The 16,607-nt window shown below is 46.4% G+C and overlaps 1 protein-coding gene across 1 annotated transcript in view; it reads right to left on the bottom strand.

Annotated features, from left to right (window-relative positions):
- Window positions 1–16,607, bottom strand: part of LOC144763176 (amine sulfotransferase-like) — a 540,275-nt gene that overhangs the window by 418,563 nt on the left and 105,105 nt on the right. The window lies entirely within an intron of this gene.

The following is a 16,607-nucleotide window of genomic DNA, read 5'->3' as shown; positions in this document are numbered from 1 at the left end:
CCCGCATCAAATCAGGATCTCCTAAGGACTGCTGTCCTCCTCCAGTCCTCAGAGCGGTCTTCTCAGCTTTACCTGACAGTATTCTTCCCCTTCTGAACACCTCCCTGAGCACTGGTACGGTCCCCAGTGCGTTAAAGGAGGCCATACTAGTTCCTCTCCTGAAAAAAGCAGGAGCTGACCCCACTAGCCCTGCCAACTACAGGCCCATCTCCCTTCTGCCCTACACCTCTAAACTCCTGGAGGCTCACGTGACCACTTGCCTGTCGGCATTTATAGAGAGTTCTGGTTTCTTGGAACCTAACCAAGCCGGCTTCAGACAAGCACACTCCACTGAAGCAGTCATCCTGAAAGTCCTCGACACTCTCCCGAAGAATGCTGACAGGGGGTCCCCACAGGCACTGGTTCTCCTGGATTTATCGGCCGCGTTCGACACGGTGGACCATGACATCCTCCTCCACCGTGTCGGACAGGCGGGCATCAAGGGCCCCGCCCGGGAATGGATTAAGTCCTTCCTCTCGGGCAGAGTGCAAACAGTCCATCTAGGCCCCTTCACAGCAACCCAGGTGCCTACTACCTGTGGAGTCCCGCAGGGATCTTCCCTCTCACCATTATTGTTTAATCTATACCTCCGGCCGTTAATCCAATCACTGAGAAACTGGAAATGTACTGTCCTCAACTATGCAGATGACGTGCAGATCATCTTTCCCTTAGATACCCCTGATGCCGCATCTGATTTTCAGGCAGTGTTGCTCCACATCCAACAATGGATGATTTCTAACCAGCTCAAATTAAATCCGGAGAAAACGGAACTCATCTTGCCTGGCACTAGCCCGGCATATTGGGGCCCATACTTCTGGCCAAAAGAGCTAGGTACACCTCCCAGCCCGTCAAACTCGGTAAAAAGCCTGGGCGTCACCATCGATACCGACCTTTCTCTTAAAACCCATGTCGGAGCCATCATCTCGGCCAGCATGTTCCAGTTACGAAAAATTCGTAAAATCTCCTACCTACTCTCGCATGAAGCACTGGTGCAAATTGTCATCTCCCTTGTTCTCTCCCGCCTTGACTTCTCCAAGCCTCTTTACTGGGGCCTAGCTAAGTCCCTGCTCCATCGTCTCCAGATGGTGCAGAACCAGGCAGCAAGGTTCATTTACAAGGCCCCTAAATGGCAATCAGCAAGACCCCTCCTGTACAAGCTGCACTGGCTGCCTATCGAACAAAGGGCTGCTTTTAAGATCAGCTGCCTAACTTACAAGGCCCGGCAGACCAAGTGCCCGGCCTTCTTGAAATCTCTTATCAACTCGCATTGTCCGGCCCGTAATCTCCGATCTGCCCACCTCCACCTTCTTACCACCCCGGTGGTTAAACAACAGAAACTGGGCGGCCGCAGATTCAGCTATCTGGCACCCAAACTGTGGAACCCTTTTCGAATCAAAACCTCTGACACCCTGCTGAGCTTCAGAAAGAGCTTAAAAACCTGGCTCTTCTCGAACTCCCACTAGCCCCTGCCATCACCTTCAATCCCAATCTCAGCGCCAGGAAACCTTCGGTGTCAGTGCGCTTTACAAGTGTAGCTTAACATAACATATCTAAATATAGTGGGATTGGGATCAGTCCCTTGTTCTTGATTGAATTAATGTCTTGCTTAACACGTATCTCTGCTCCTTATTTCTAAGCGTTCCTCCCAATTTATTTTTGACTCGACTCCAGAGTATATCTTCCTAACTGTTTTCTGATTGGATGGCTTGTGCCTTTTCACTGTTTTCATTCAGGGAGCTACTTTTTAGGTTTCACCAGTACAGAGTACCACTGTGCTTGTGAAATCTGTTTTATTTAATGTAATTTTAAAAGGGTCTTACATCGTGCCCTTACTTTTCAATGGTTGGTGTGCTTTCCACTTACTTTTCCTCCACTTCTATTTGCTGTAGCATACTGTTTCTCTTGTGTGTTTCTTTTATCAGTGTCCAATGGCCAAGTACTGTTTTATACACCTTTGTGGAAGTTTTCGTTTGCTGTCCAATCAGGTGTCTTTCATTTGTTTGACTTTGTTCTCTTGTTTCTGTTTCACTCAGCGACATAGGCCGCATACATGTCCTCCTGTAACTTTCATTTCTTCCATGAGGCTTGGAACTCATCATTTCTATGGCTTTCTTTCAGCCCTGAAACCCAACCCCCAATTTTCACTACAAAAACGTAGGCGCAGTGCTCTACCCCAAACAGACTTCTACTACCCATGTTAAAGAGTTTCCACTCAGTAGACTGTCTTGCAGCTCACAATGAAATGTATTTTTACTAACCAGGAACCACAGGTACTGGCATTAGGTGTGTCTGTAACTTCCATTTCTTAAATGAGGCTTGGAACACATCAATCTCCAATCCGCGCTTTTAGCCCTGAGCTCCCCGCTGGTTTTCATTCTAAAAAACATAGGTGCAGAGCTCAACCCCATACATACTTCTTCTACCCACGTTAAGGAGTTTCCACTCAGCAGACTGTCTTGCAGCACACAGTGAAATTTATTTTTACTGAACAGGAACCACAGGCCTAAGAGTTATGCCCACATGCATCAAAGTCAATTGCATTCGCAAACGGTGCGAATCGCATTTTTCGGCCGTTTGCGAATGCAATTGACAAATTTGGAATGCATCATGCATTTCACAATTTTAGGAATCGCAACCATGTTGCGATTTCTAAAATTGCGATTGCATTTAAGAAATCGCAATTTCAGATTTCTTAAATGCAATGCATGATCATTTTTTAATTGCGAATTCGCAATTTGGAAGTGGTAAATTAGCATGAAGTTGAACTTCATGCTAATTTACCGAAAACTTTCAAATATGCACAAATTGCATTTTTGAAAGTTTTAACTTACACACACACATGCCCTTGGGGCATGAGTGTGTGTAAATTGCATTTAAAGTTACATTTCAGGGGTGCAGGGAGGGGTTCTTTGGACCCCCCCTGCACCCTTGAAATTGCATTCACATTTTGCGAATCGCAATTTGAAATTCGCAAAATGTGAATGCCTTCCCATTCATTCCTACAGGAATCAATGGGAAGGGTTTTCCTTAATTGCGATTCGCAAATTGTGAATCGCAATTAAGGAAAAATACCGAATCGCAAAAATAAATGCGAATTGTTCATGCATTGCAGTTTGCGATTTCTAAATTGTGATTCCTTAATTTTCGCAATTTAGGAATCGCAAACGGGTGCAATGATGCATGTGGCCGTTAGTGCCTTAGGTGTGTCTTCTGGGATAATTCCTGACTCCACATGGGCCTCTGTTGGCTACCCCAGCCTAAAGACACTATAATAGTTCATTTCTTCTTTAGATTGGTGCTTGCTTTTAAATGACTGATAGGTTTAACAGGCAGCCATTGGAGTAATCAGGCCTCTCCTCAGAATTATGATCCCATGTAAAAACAAAATCATAACTTAAGACAAAATCCTACCTTAAGACAAAATCCTACCTTAAGACAAAATCCTAATTTAAGACTACAAAATGCCTTCTGTGAATACCAAAAGTAGCAAATTTAGGATTTTGTCGTAAGTTAGTTCTGTGAATCGGGCCCACTGCATCTAATGACTTCACTGGCCCAGGTTCATTGCTCCATGTGATTAGCCTCAGTACCACCTAAACTGAATGCCAGGAGACACTTATTAAGAGATACCAGATAAAGCATCTCACACTACTGTTGTGGTCTCCTTGTGGACGTGAATCTACAGGGCAGTCACATTCAGACAAACATATCAAATGCTTCTTATATTATACATGCACACAATTGTTTACTTTTTCTCTGCACTTCACCTAATCTCCCTCTGTTTGCACGCCTTCACTCTATATTAGGTAAGAAGTTCACAGACGGTGTAGATATTTCATTAGGACTGTCTATGATTTGCGGGTTTTTCGGCTGCATTTTTCGGTTTGTCAGATACTTTTAATTTAATCTCCTTGTGTCAGCACGCATTTCACGAGTGCTTGTGAGCTGTTGAATTTTTTGTTTCTCCAACGCCTTTTAACTCATCTTCTCGTAGTTTCTGCGATGCCCGTTTCCACCTCCTAAATTACAACTGTATTAAATCATGTTTCCCACATTTTTATTTGGAGAATGCTGTGAACTGCTTTTCATTTTAGTTAAATTCTCTGCCCTTCACCTAACGGCCCCACTTTATATTACCACCAGTTACTGCACAATGTATTGTCTTTCTCAATAAACAAGTCATAATACTTTTATGAAGTTTCAGTAACTTATATTGCACAACTGCTCACCAAGCTAAGAGAACAAAAAATAACTTATTATTAATAAAGTAGGTAAAACCTATTGGGTTTACCAATGATTGTTTCTTTTTCTTCTAGCATGCAATGGCAATACATGTGTGTGTAGAAAGAACAGATGAAACAGAGACCCATCTGCAGCATTCGGGAGATTCAAATGTATGTTTATTTCATCAGCAAATGACTCTTCTATCATTACCTCAGCACTTCACCTCTCCAAATTCATTGAAAGATTCATAACTGTACATTCCAAGGTTGGTAAACACTGAGTGCACCACATGAGTTACAGAACATTAATAGACAACAAATTTCACAATATCAGGATACTGCACACAGCCTCTCTAATACATTAACAACTCTTATCCCCACTAAACCAAAGCCTTGGCTTAGTCTATCTCATTTTGTTGGCTGATGAAAGTTAAATTATATCTCTCTCACTGTTCCTTGTCCCTTGATTCTCACATATTCTCTTCCGAGAGGATACGTCTGACCACTCTCTCTGTCCCTCCCTTGGAACATGTCCCTCCTGGAAAATCTAGTCTCATTTCTCATCACCATAACCCTGATCTTATTCCACATCCTGGAAATCACTACTCTCATTGGTCTGGAGTATTACAAACGGTTGTTTGTGCAAAGTGTTCTTAATCTTTACTGTATCACCAACCTTTACATGAGTATACCTGGTTGCACAAAACTGTTCCTCTCTCTCACTTTGTTCTCCTCCATTTCTCTCTATATAACATGTTCTGTATTTATGTTACCACTCCTTTTATTTATCTACTAGCAGCCCGTCCCGACGTTGTCCGGGTATGAATTTCTGCCGGCCAGTAGTATATTTTTTTCTAGGATTTCGTTTTGATAGCATTTCTTATCTGTGACAGGCCTGTGAAATGCTCTGATTCACAGTGCACTGCTGATGCACTTAAGAGTGCAGGTTCAGTAGTGTGTGAACTCGAGTTTCCCTACTTTATTTTTCCTTGCAATATTATATAGCGCGAACTCGACAACATGTCATGAGCACAATTTACATTACAGAAGAACACATTCATTTGTGGTAGGCACGGGGAGACAACGCGATTTGCCTGGAATCACAGGATGTTGAGCTGATTCCGAGATTAAAATGTAGCTCCCCAGCTCTAAAGTTCGCAATTCTAGAACTTGTGGCGGGAGGTGTGTCTAAAAGTGTATGTTGGTGCTGGCCATCAATGAGAGAGACCTGTGCCTTTTTCAAATGGGTGGTGAAAAATTATGAGTATGTTGCTGGAGATGTGGGCCGCCGTGCCACCAATGTACTAACCGGGGAGGGTAAACACCCATTATTCCGCAACTTTCTTTCCGCATACCATCACTCCGCATACTTTCATTACGATAGTACCATGCCTCCGCAATGCCATTTCTAACGCATGGCATTACATTTTATATGCTTTTACCCGCATACATTTACAACGAAATTCGTTGTAACTGCAAGAATGGTAAAAGCATGTTTTTTTTTAATGTTTGGATAAGGTAATTATGGGTATAGGGGTATATGTTTTGGGGTACTGAGGTACATGTTTTGGGGTGTTTGGGTATTTTAAGGGTTCAGATATAGTTTTGGGTTATGGGGTACAGGGGTAGTTTTAGGGTTTAGGGATAGGTATGGGTTTTGGGGTACAGGGGTATTTTTAGGATTCAAGGCTAGGTTTGGGTTTTGGGGTATAGGGGTATTTTTAGGGTTCAGGGATAGGTTTGAGTTTTGGGGTACAGGGGTATTTTAAGGGTTCAGGGTTAGGTTTGGCTTTTGAGGTACAGGGATATTTTTAGGGTTCAGGGCTAGGTTTGGGTTTTGGGGTACAGGGGTATTTTAGGGTTCAGGGGTAGGTTTGGGTTTTGGGGTACAGTGGTATTTTTAGGGTTCAGGGCTAGGTTTGGGTTTTGGTGTACAGGGGTATTTTTAGGGTTCAGGGGTAGGTTTGGGTTTTGGGGTACAGTGGTATTTTTAGGGTTCAGGGATAGGTTTGGATTTTGGGGTACAGTGTATATTTATAGCGTTAAGATGGGTTAGTGTTTAAGGGTTTTGGGGTGGGGGCGTGGCCGAACAGCCATGATGGCGGGCGGCATTTGCTGAGCTCCGGGCCCGGCCGAGAGCATTATTCTGCAACGGCGGAGCTGCGGGCGCCTTAAGTGGCAGGAAACAGGCCAGGAAGCGCTGGTGGATCTGGTTGTTGCTTCCGGTCACGACCCGCAGCGTTCCTGCATTCCCTGGCCGCTTCTGAGGTGGAGTCGGCATCTTTGGAGTGACGGCCTGCGGAGCCGGGGAGTAGCGTGAGGTGGCGCCCATACGGGTAGCGATGCGGTCGGCGTGTGATTGACGCCCGTTCCAGGCCTAAGGTACGGGCAGAGAGTTCTTCACGGCGGGTGCGCTGATATCGGTGGTCCCTTCCCCCCCCCCCCGCAGGAGTACCGGACTGGGAGAGGCCAGGTGGGGGGCAGAGGCCAGCGCTCCACTGGCTGAAAGATCCCTGGGAGGAGCCTGGTTAACTTCTTCGGCGCCATTTCCGGTGTGGGGAGGACGGACGCGGACTAGGCCCTGGGGCCCCAGGAGAGACAGTGGTGACCGGTGGAGCAGGAATCGGCCCGACTGAAATACGGAGGTGAGATGGTTGCGAGGGTGGCGCACAGAGCAAGCTGGAGCACCGCTACGTATACACTGAGTCCCCCTCGAAGCTCAGAGACAGGGGAAGCGCAGAGGCCCTTCAAGGAACGCGGCGAGAGTGGCAGATAAAGGGACTCTTGTCCCCCTTTCCCTTCCTTACCCCCTCCCGCTCTGGTGTCGGTCATGGGGGGCAGCTAATGGACTGTCTGGAGTTCTTGGGGGTGAGGACTGCGTGTGAGTTATCTGGGGGTCCCTGATCGGAGTGCGTTGGAGACGTTGGAGGGCCGGAGGCCACACTGGGGAGATCATAGTGAGGACCCGCCTGGATCGACAGCCCTCTGGCATAGAGTGGTGAGACATCTCCGGGGGCCCCTCCTAGGCGGACACATAAGGCTGACGCCTGTAAGTGGGAACTGGACATCTGGAGGGCCCTGGAACAGCGGGAGTGAAACAGGAAGGTCCCTCCCCTAGGACAATTTTGCTTGGACCGCTCTGAGCCTCCACCCATACATTTTACAGGGAATATTCGAACTGTGGTCAGTTGGCAACTCCTCCCCTGGAGGGAAGACACGGACTGCACGGGAATACACTGGAAGTGACTGTTGTACCCCGGAGGGGTCAAGGAAATAACGTAACTCGCCATGGTGCGCAAAGGCACCAATTCCGTTGAAAGCCAGGGAGAGCTGGACGGTCCCCAACAACAGACCGGGACTGGAGAGGGTGGAAACCGACCGGGGACTGCCGAGATGGCCCATCCGGGTGCGCAGCAAATGGACAAGCTTGACCTCATATTGCAGGAAATCAGAGACTCTTGGGCAGCGATGGAACTCCAATTTGGGGCCCTCACCACCAATTTCTCCCTCCTGAAGGCCGACCATGCCAAGCTGGCGGAGAAGGTCAAAGAAAAAGGGATGGCGTTCTCTGAGCTCACTCCAACGGTGGCAGAGCATACCACCTCTATCCTGGAGCTAAAGAATCAGGTCGCCACACTGATGGATAGGGTGGAAGATGCAGAAGGGCGTAATCGCCGAAATAACATACGGGTGATTGGATTGCCAGGACGCTGTGAGGGAACGAAGGCTGCGGATTTCATGGAGCAGTGGTTCCGAGATCAGGTAACATCAGATGGGCGGTCCCCGCACTTCTGTGTGGAACGAGCACACAGGATCCCACTTGGCCCGCCTAGGCCGGGACGCCCTCCCCGCCCTTTAATAGTCCGTATATTGAATTATCGCGACGGGGATATCTTATTGCAGAAAGCCAGAGAGAAGTCCGACATTCGTTTTGAAAGCCAAAGAGTGTCTCTCTACCCGGACTATACTAATATGGTGCAGAAACAGCGGGCGTCATACATGGAGGTGAAGAAAAGACTCAGAGAGGCGCAGTTACAATATACGTTACTTTTCCTGGCCCGCCTGAAGGTAATACACGGCCGCAAGACCCACTTCTTTGAGAGACCCTCGGATGCTGCTGACTGGCTGGAGGTGATGGGCTTGGATGGCAGCCAGGGTAGCTCGCAGACGGCAGCTACGGACGCCTCGAGACGGGTTCGGCCCACGACGACCAGGGATACTCGGAAGTTGGGAAGAAAAGACTCCGACAGGCCCCATCTCGAGAACAGCAGAAGAAAGGGCAGCAGGGGGCACTGTCGATGGCTGGAAGCTTCAGGGAGGACACAACGAAAATCGCCACTGACTCAGAAGACAGTACCCTACACTCGGATTCCGAACATAGTGTGATACTTTTCCCTACGGTAACTTCCCAAGTGGCTGATGAACTGATGGACAATTGAAGAAATAGCCGGTGAAGCCTGGCAGACTTTCCCATTGAGAAACGTAACAGTATCCTTTTTTGATATGCAAATGCGGGGAGAGTTTTGTGGGGCCTCTGTACGTTTATGCAATTGTGTGTGGGAAGGGGTCGAGAGAGTGAGTTAATATTGAGGTACTGTTACTTGGAATGTACCCCATTGCTAATAGAACTTTGTGAGGGCCACTTTTACGAAGTATGGAAGGCCTCAAATTGATTGACCCGCGGCAACCGCTGTTGAAATGTTTCTTTTCAATTTATGTAAATTGTACTCTCTGGCTGGGTTACCGTTGAGCCGGCGGCCTCCGTTGTCAGCAACATCATGACCATGTGTGTGTTCAGCCTCCCCCCTACAGGCGAATGCACAGGACTTTGGATCTTGTTCTTGCTTTGGTTTAGGTTGGGCTCAGCTACGTTGCACTGCTGTGCCGAGATGTTTGCTTTTTTGTTTCAAATGTTGGGGTATGTCGTCTCCTGGGCGCTTCTCTTGCGGAATCCTCATATTCCACTGCTTACACTGATAGACCAGAGAACGGATGACCATGGCTGAGAAAGTGGGGTCATACACTTTCATTATCTGGAATGTGCGGGGCCTGGGTGCAATACAGAAACGACACAGAGTCCACTCCTTCCTCCTCCGGCAGCGCACACATATAGCTTTCCTACAAGAATCGCACCTGACTGGGTCTGAGGTGCAGAAGTTAAGGAAAAAGTGGAGAGGTACAGTTTATTCCACCTCTTACTCTGTTTTTTCCAGGGGGGCGACCATATGGGTTAGACATGGCACACCCTTCGTAGAATTGGACCGAAAGACGGACGATCAGGGCAGATACATCCTTATCAAGGGCACCTTAGATGGTGCGCTATTAGTACTGGGACGCATATATGCCCCGAATTACGAGCAGGGCATATTCCTACAAAGGGTTGGGTTGGCAATGTCTGACTGGGCTGGGATCCCGTGGGTCCTTGGAGGAGACTGGAATGCGGTGCTGGACCTAGGGCTGGATAGGTCCCACCCCCCACTCCAGGCAACTGGGGCTGTGAAACTGACTGACACATTTAATATCTGGACGGGAGGTTGGGACTGCGCGATATCTGGCGAACACTACACCCCTCACACAGGGAATATTCATTCTACTCTCCGGTTCACAACTTGCATACCCGTATAGATCGATTCCTGTGCTCCGGTACCTTGGCCACGTCAGTCGGCTCCTCGGAGTACCTGGCAAAAACCTTCTCGGACCACAGACCACTAATGATCATTCTCCTCTGGGGTTGAGTCCCGACCCCAGTTCCCACCTGGAGACTCAATCCACACCTTTTGGAGGATGGCCCATTTCGGACGACCTTGTCGGATGCCCTGACACATTACTTGGTAGATAACTGGGACTCAGCCTCCTCTAACTTGCTGGTGTGGGACGCAATGAAGGTTGTAATACAAGGGAGGGCGATAGGCCAACAGGTGGGGGCCAGACAAGAATTACACCAGAAACTGTGTGGGGTGGAGGAACGGCTTAAGGTGCTAGAGCAGGAGGCGAGTGTGGATCCCGAAAAAAAGAAAGATCTGCGGGAGAGCTATGTAGTGCACGCAGAGACGTTAGAGTCACTGCGCAATATAGATTATAAGATGTATCTACGGAGACAACATACAGAAGCGGACTGCTCCGGAGCCCTTCTGGCCCGATTGATACGGGATAGCCCGGACCCACCGATCATTACCCAGATACGAAGCCCGGTGGGAACTTTAGTTCAAACTCAGGCCGAAATCAACCTAGCATTCCATGATCACCTGAAAGCCCTGTACGCTTCTAATGACCTGGTAGATCCTGCGCAGATAGCTGAATTCATGCGCCATCTCCCCTTCCCATCCTTAACAGCGGACATGCAGAAGGCGGTGGAGGGACCCATTACACAATATGAGATAAGGGCCGTGATTAAGCACTTAAATAGGAGCAAGACGCCGGGCATGGACGGCTTCCCCGTGGAGTTCTACTCTGCCTAGGCGGAGACCCTGGTACCGGCCCTGGAAAAGGTCTACAAAACTGCATTCGAAGAAGGTCGCTTACCGAGGTCGACCATGCAGGCCTTAGTGATCTCCATACCTAAACCGGGCAGGGGGACCCTAGATCTGGTAAATTATAGATCTCTATCTATGCTGTCCACGGAATATAAAATATTAGGCAAGGAGATTGCCCTGCGAATTCAGCCCTACTTGGCAGCCCTTATTCATCGAGACCAGTGCGGGTTTCCTCCTGGACGTAGTACTTCCATGAACACAAGACGCCTGCATGCCCTGATGGCTGCGTCGCCGGTGGAGTTGAACAGAGCGGGGTGCATTGCTTTGGATTTAAAGCAGGCTTTCGACTCCCTCTTTAGGCAATTTCTGTTCGAAGCCTTCACACGCTTCAGCTTTCCCGCCCCCCTGTTGAGATGGATACGATTACTGTATACAGACCCCACTGCCCGGGTGCGAACTGGGATTTATGTCTCGGCAGAATACCCAGTGCACAAGGGCACCCGACAGGGTTGCCCACTGTCCCCGATGCTGTTCGTCCTGGCATTAGAGCCACTGGCCACTGCTCTCCGGACATATGCGGACGGACTGGGCATTCCGATAGAGGGGACGCCCCATCTGCTTTCCAAAAATGTGGATGACATATTATTATATCTTCGGGATCTTGAAGCGGACTACACACTGTTGTTTGATACTTTTTGTAGATTCGAAACGGTATCTGGATTAGCTATTAATCCAGAGAAATCGGTTGGTTTTTATTTTCGGGATGAACCTCATCCACCTGATATAACCTTTGGAGCCTACCAGATCCCGGTGGCACATTCAACCTTTAAATATCTGGGAATCCGAATATATAGAACTATGGAGGATCAGATAGATGGCAATATCTGTAGAGCTATTACCGGTCTCCGCAGCAGTATCGGTTTCTGGACTTCGCTTCCCTTATCGGTCATGGGCCATGTGGCGATTGCTAAGATGGTCATGCTCCCCCGCTTACTTTACTTCTTTGTGAATCTGCCGGTGTGTCTTTCGCAACAGATATTTAACACAATGAACACCTTACTAATTACTCTAATAGGGGGGACGGGCAGAAGGAGGATTAGCCTCCGTAAACTCCAGCTTGGCACTAGTCTAGGTGGCCTGGGAGCTCCGGATTTTCTTAGTTATTATTATGCTAGCCAGCTCCAATGGCTGTCCTACTGGTTGGTGGGTAGGAACCTACATGAAATCGGTTTTACGACTGACCGAGTGGGCCGAGGGGAACTACACTGTTTACTGCTCCCTAAAAGTAAGATTCCTCAAACATGCCACCCCCTGCTGCACACCGCCCTCTACTGGTGCGGTATATGTGAGCGCCTTCCTGGAGGAAGGCGCTCACATATACCGCACCAGTAACACCCTATGCAGGGAACATCCCATTGCTAGGCATCCCTACCCCACGAGGAAGGCTCACACGACAAACACTGACCCGCTGGACTGAAGACGGCATAGAGGGAATAGGGAGTTTCTTCGGAGACGATACACTATTGGACCATGACACCTTTGTACAGATCACTGGGACCTCGAACAGACAGTATTTATTACACGCAACGGTATCCTACTACATCCGGACGACATGGGCACCACAGCGTACTCAACCACCACAACACGAATTAGTACACCTGATGCACTATATGGGGACAGGGGGCCACTTGGTGCGATGGTTATACACCGGGATCGGGAGGCACGCAGCGATACCCCTCGCTTCATTACAAGATTCTTGGACACAGGACGCTGGGGGGGGAACTGACTGATAAGACTTGGCAGATGATGCTCGAACACCCTAAAAGGGTCTCCCGGAATGTGAAATTCAGGTTCATCCAGACCATGGTCCTCCATAGAGCGTATTTAACACCGGAACGGATCCATCGGATGTTCCCGGATTCCCCCATCACTGCCCTCGATGCCAGGCGGACGAGGCGGGTCTACTACACATGCTTTGGGCGTGCCCACGACTGAGGAGATACTGGGGGGAAGTATGTCAGACGATGAGGGAGATCACACAGGTACAAATACAGGAGACTGCCTTGTATTGTCTGGTGGGTGCTCGACACCGCCCCAAGTCGCTGAAAGCCAAAATAAGATTTGTAGACTTAGCTCTAATATTAGCCATCAGAGCGATAACTATGAGGCGGATGTCCCCCAGGGTGCCTAGTGAGGAGACATGGAGAAGGGAAATGGTGAAATGGGGACGGGCGGAGGGTATCGCCCTTAAGAGAGAGGAAGACACCGGGAAAAGAAAGGTCCCCATAGCGATGGACTGGGAGGTCATGATACTGGATCTGGATGGGCGGGACCCAGCACAGTCGCAGATGAACAGGCCACACGACACTGATTGAGTAAAGATGCTTAGCATAGAGTCATGCCATTGTCAGAGCAGGCAGTTATGTTGTTATTGTCGTTTTAATCGAGGGCCTGTTAATATAAGCTGTAACACCATGATAAGGAGAGGTTTTTGTGCCCAGGAGATGGAGAGGGTGGGGGAGGGATAGTTGGGGTGGAGTGGGTGGGTACAGGCCTTCCTTTATAAATACTTAAGTGTTGTTGGGGCGAAAAGGAGAAAACCAGGATTGTGGACCAATATGAAAAATGTGTTTCATTTTATTTGTACATGCAATCACGAATAAAGTTTTAAAAAAACCAAAAAAAAAGGTTTTGGGTTATTTTAAGGAGTACGGGTGGGTTATGATTATGGGGTGCAGGGGTATTTAAAGGGAGCAGGGTGGGATTAGCACACAATATGAGACATGGCATGAAGGGCGGAACGTACCAAACGCCCCAACATTTGTCACGCCCGCAGCACACGCCCACAGCACAACGCAGACACGCCCACAAGGGACTACTTTGCTGGCACGGTTCATTTACCTTTTAAATATATATGGTGGGCGTCTGCATAGCCTATGTCCTTCTGCTGCAACTACCCTTTCCAACGCTGTATTGGGTGTTGTGATTGGTGCTGTGGTTCCTGAGATTAACCGCCTCAAAGGTTTGGGCTCTCTCTTTAATTTATTAGTATGGATGCTGGGCTTAATTGTATGTTAGGCCTCCTTTGCCTGAAAATACCAATGGACTATTATCATGTTCTCTGCAATCTTTCCCATTCGAACTGGTACATTCCATGGTTTCAGCACCCTAATATTATACCTAGTACAGAGGTATCATTAAGTAGCTCAATCATACTTTTGGCTTCTGGATCAGTTAACATTGTGCCATGGTTGCTTTTCTGCTGAACATCTCACATAGAAATCTAATCATGGGCTTTGCTTTCACGCTCATAGCTAGTTAGGCATACTACCACGAATATGGAGCATATATCAGCCAACCAAATATATACTGTTAATTGTTTGTTCCATATAATGGCCCCCCAATGTCTAATGCTACATCCTCCCACAGTTGACTTGGTAGCCTCTTTGCCATCACTCATTTTTCCCTGGGCTTGTGTATTTTATTGCTATTCACACATTCTTGCACTCCATGGCTGCTCTTTCCATCTGCACATCAATACCTGGCTACCAGTAGCTGTACCCCAGTCTCTCTTTGGCTTTGGAGATAGTTTAATTCAAGACACTCTGTGATATTAGTCTGGTCCCTCAAAAAAGTAGCCCATCAGATAATTGATCTTCGGCTCCCAAAGTTTCTTGCACTTAGTACTTATGCTGTCCATTTTCGCCCATCCACACCATATATTTCTCAACAATTCTTACACACATTGCCCTTTGAGTAAATTTATTTTTCATACTTTTTCTTTAATTGTTCCTTCCTTTATCACACATCCATTGGACGTCTTTCATCATCATGAATGCTCTTCTCACCATGTGACATAACCAGAGTTGAGAGACACTCAGCCACACTATTATTTGACCCAGAAAAGTACATGACCTCAAAATGAAATTCCTAGGCATCGACAACCCACTTACATATCCTAGTTCTTACACAGTCAATTCCTTCGTTTGTGAACACCTCTTTGAGCATCTTGTGGTCTGTCTTCAACCTAAATGTGTAATCCCCTAATGAATGTTTTAAATTTTCTCTATGACAGAGTACCTTCAATATGATATCTTTAAACAATACAAAATAGGCATAACACCTTTTTCATTTTCAACAGAACTTGCACCCAATCTTTTCACAGTTTCAGGTATTATCATTGATAAGCCTTAGGTTCAGTTCCACGAAGACCAGGAGCATGTAGCAAATATTGTTTATGTCTGAAAAGCCTTTATCACACTCTAGAATCCATATGACCTTCACATCTTTCTTAAGAACGTTCTCATGTCTTTATTCTTGCCAGCAAAGTTATGAATACATGTTTTTAAATAATCTGAATTGTCTTAAAACAACACTAGTTCTTCTGCTTGTTGGAGTAGGGAGTTTTTCTGTGGTCCTCACTAATTTACAAATCAGTTTTTTTTCCTTGATTGGTGACATTGCGACAAAACTAAGATATTTTGTCACAATCAAATTGTACTTTCCTACTTCAACATGAGTATATTGTCAATCTATTTAATACTGTACTTCCATTACATAAGCATATTGTTACACAATGTTGGTAATTTTAGTTGTGATTTCCAAAAGTACACTGATCTGCCACCTAATTACATGCTATTCACCATAAAAATGTATTATTAGCACACCTCTTCATTGAGAATAAAAATAAGCACAAGCAGTTGTTGTTCACTGTGCTTGTGTTTTTTTAGCAATTTTTTTATGTGGAAGCTGTCCTTGTATTCACAATGAAGGCAAGGACACATTTTAGACTAAGGTATAGCCTTAAATGCGGGTTTTCCATTTGGTCTAATTTTGGGAAATTATACACCATTCTCCCAAAATGCTGCCAAGTTACAAAATTACAAATTATGTGATTTTTGCAAATCCCATTCAATAAATGTTCAATAATTATATGACATATTCTTAATTTTTTATGGTGGTGGAATTAAAAACGAATATGGCATTCTGGTAACCCTTAACCCCACTTATATAAACATTCTCCATATATCTAGAGAATACAGAGGCTCCAAATATGAACCCAAATGGCATTCATAAGTATCTGAAAGTACCACATTAAGTGATAAAGCAGTAAGATTTTTTTAACTCTTCATCTAACTTGACTTAATGATACACTACTGACAAGTCAAGCATTGAAAACTTTCTAGCACTCTGAAACAATATCATCCTTTCTTTGTTGTTTAGTATTGGGTGTCTATCCACTATATATATGTGAGACTAACACATCGATACAAAGTCTTACATCACCTCTGGGTTTGTGCACTGCAACAACAGGAGTCAACCAATCTGTCTCTTCTACCTTCTCTATTATTTTCTCTGGTTAAAACATACTCAGCTCTTTCTGCATTGCTTCATTTACCATGTTGGGCACTGCCCTAATGTTACAGGCCAGTGGTTGGGTGTTTTTCCAAAAATAGGATGTCAAGCACATAGCCCTTTAACATCTTAAATGTTTTTTTACTTTCCCTTTTTAGGGATGCATATATATTGACAAGCAGTGACTCTTCCTCTGTGTTCCATATTTCTGATAAAGTACCATTTTAATATTAGCTTTTTCCCCTGTATGCCAAAGGTATTATAAATGACTAACACAATCTTGTGTTCTTATTGGCCTGCATTATTATGGCCCAGGGTACCTTGCTTCTGAGTCAAACAACATACACATGCCGGTGCCTTCTACTTTCAAAACAAGGAGGAGACTCTCCACTCTAGTCCCTTGCACTTGTAGCACAATTTTTTCACAATCTATATCATTTTCTTCATCCATATCACTTTCCTTACTGTCTCTTTTCCTTTCATCACCTAGCAGTTTTTTTTGTCAAGTGTCTCTTGC

Source organism: Lissotriton helveticus, chromosome 6 (assembly GCF_964261635.1).
Source record: "Lissotriton helveticus chromosome 6, aLisHel1.1, whole genome shotgun sequence".
In the NCBI taxonomy this organism is placed as follows: Eukaryota; Metazoa; Chordata; class Amphibia; order Caudata; family Salamandridae; genus Lissotriton; species Lissotriton helveticus.
The sequence above is the reverse complement of the archived record's forward strand: the minus strand, read 5'-3'. Positions and strand labels throughout refer to the sequence as shown.